This window comes from Triticum dicoccoides, chromosome 7A (assembly GCF_002162155.2).
Source record: "Triticum dicoccoides isolate Atlit2015 ecotype Zavitan chromosome 7A, WEW_v2.0, whole genome shotgun sequence".
Classification (NCBI taxonomy): Eukaryota; Viridiplantae; Streptophyta; class Magnoliopsida; order Poales; family Poaceae; genus Triticum; species Triticum dicoccoides.
Window position 1 is genome coordinate 575980043 of NC_041392.1, and position 2571 is coordinate 575982613.

Sequence of the window (2571 nt, forward strand, 5' to 3'; positions counted from 1 at the left end):
CTACTACCGCTATGGCGGGGGCGAGAGAGTAATCTCTGCTTGTATGTTGATGACATATTAATATTTGGGACCACACTCAAAGTTAATGACAGAGGTCAATCCTTTCTTATCTCAATGTTATGAGATGAATGACCTTGGAGAAACGATGTTATCATAAACACCAAGCTGTTGAGAAATGGAAATAATAATATTACTCTTGTGGAATCTCATTATGTGAAAAAGGTGTTGAACATATTTGGATATTCCAATTGCAAGCTTCTCTAGCTCCTTATGATTCTAGTGTATTGCTTCAAAAGAATCACATGGCCACTAAAGATTGGTTGAGATACTATCTGATAATTGTCTCGCTCGTGTACTTAGCTAGCGCAAGAGGCCTGAAATGTCATTTGCAGTGAGCAAACTAAGTTGTTTTGTTTCCAATCTGAGATATGATCATTGGCAATGCTCTTGAGAGAGTAATGCGATATCTGAAGGGAACCATGAGCTATGACATTTGCTATAACGGATCGAAGGGTATAGTGACTCAAATTCGATTTTTGATGCTGATGAGATAAAGGCCATAAATGGATACATATTCCTACAGGGAGTATATGTTAATCAGAATCATGTTAATCAAGCCAAAACGCAAAGTTGAAGACAAGACGGAGATAGAATCATGTTAATCAAGCCAAAACGCAAAGTTGAAGACAAGACTGAGATCCCAGAAAAGCAGTAGAACATTTTTTCTTCTTCTTTTTTGAGCAAAACAGTAGAACAATATGCACATAATCATACATCACAACCCACCGTACGTACAAAGGCCCCACAAACCACCGTGCAAAAACCAACCCAACATAAGAGCGAGCAAGAAAGAGAAGAACGAATAGACCAGCCTCGGAGAAGAAGAACAATCCTCTCCAGGCCCACGGAGAAAAAACAGAAATGACACACACACACGTAAGTAAGGTCAAGGTCGCGTCCGGAGCCTCCGACGGCCTCGTCTCAGTCCTTGGTGTGAGGGATCAAGCACCCGAACATCTGCACGCACGCGGACACACGTCATGTCTCGGTTCAGGACGGACACACGGAGCGCGATCGCTGCGGTGTGGTATGGAGTAGTAGGTGCGTACCTTGGAGTAGAAGGGGGTGTGCCGGGGCCGCCTCGCGGCCGTGTAGCTCTCCGGCGACGGCATGCGGCGGCGAGGGAGGTTCGGCACCCCGCCGCGGCGGGCCGCCTCCCGGTCATGCTTCACCCGGTCGAACATCATCGTGTACCCCTGCGCCCCCGCACTCTGCTCGTCCCACGCCCCGAACTTGGGCACCGCCGTCGGCCTCTGCCGCCCCTGCGCGCCACGCGTCGTCAGTCAGCGCGAGCCCATCGCACACGCGAGTTCACTCGAGGCGTGTAAATGCGGCAGGTAGGCAACTCACCGGCGCGTGGTTCGGCGAGGCGGACCGCGCCCGGGCCCCCGCCGGCTTGTACCTCGCCTCATGCGGCTTGTGGTGCGCGCCGTGCCCGACCGGCCGGTGGTGGTGGTGGCCGTGGTCACTGCCGTGCCCGGCCGGGCGGTGGTGGTGCTGGCCGTGGTCGCTGCCGTGCCCGGACGAAGGGCGGTGGTTGCCGTTGTCGCCGCCGTGTCCGGCCGGAGGCTGGTGGTGGGTGAACTGTGGCCGCGGGTGGTACTGCGGCGGCGGCGCGAACTTGCTCTTCTCGGCGCTGTTGCTACCGGCCCGGCGGTGCTGGTGCCCGTTCTGCTGCGGCGCCGCGCGTTCGCCGCTGGAGGTGGCCGGCCTGGAGCCCGGGGCGATCACCCTCGGGGCTTCCTCCTCCGGGTCGTTGGGGTTGAACGGCCGCTGGAGCGGCGGCGCAGTGGCGCCCTTGTTCTCGCGCACCTTATTGAAGTAGACCGTGTAGCCGACATTGTCGCTGTCCCAGGTGCCGAACTTGGGCACGCTGGGCCGATTCTGCACGTACACAAATGTATCCAATGTGTTACTTGTGTTAGTTTTGTATAAAAATATATAAATACAATCAATCCATGGTCTTTGTCTAGAATGTTTGTATAGTTCAGAATCAGAAGCCACAAAATCACACCACACCCATATTGGTTTTCTGTGGCATCGTTGAACCGCAGTTAAGAGAAGTTACTGAATTTTCCGATAACTCTTTAAAGTATTGAATAATCATAAAAAATCCGAATAATTTTTGCTTTCTCCTTAACTTCCCGAGGAAATTATTTGTGTTTCCCCTATTTTTCTTCTTCTTATTTTCATTTTTATTTCCTTTGATTTTTCATCCCTAATTGTCATAAAATGTTTTAAATAAAATGTATTTTTCTTATTTTTCTAAATGTTTGAAAAAGTATCTTGATCTCTACAATTTTTATTTGATATCAGCTGGGTTTCTCAAAAAGATCTTCAATCCCTGATTTCCCTTCCATTTTTATGGCTTTCCTCAATATAAGTGTCTAAAATAGTTGACATGCCGTCGTCAAAACTGGTTTTAGTTTTTTTTTTAGACAAAATATAGAGGGTTGTCAAAACTGCTTTTAGTGAGAATGAAGCGAAATATAGAGGGTTGTCAAACTTAAA

At 49.2% G+C, this 2571-nt stretch overlaps 1 long non-coding RNA gene across 1 annotated transcript; it reads right to left on the minus strand.

Annotated features, from left to right (window-relative positions):
• Positions 1-693: 693 nt before the first annotated feature.
• LOC119327722 lies at positions 694-1487 on the minus strand. The gene is made up of 3 exons (XR_005158654.1): positions 1411-1487; positions 1110-1322; positions 694-1017 (listed from the first exon to the last, which is right to left on the minus strand). It is a non-coding gene; the product is annotated as an uncharacterized LOC119327722 (long non-coding RNA).
• Between the last annotated feature and the right edge of the window lie 1084 nt (positions 1488-2571).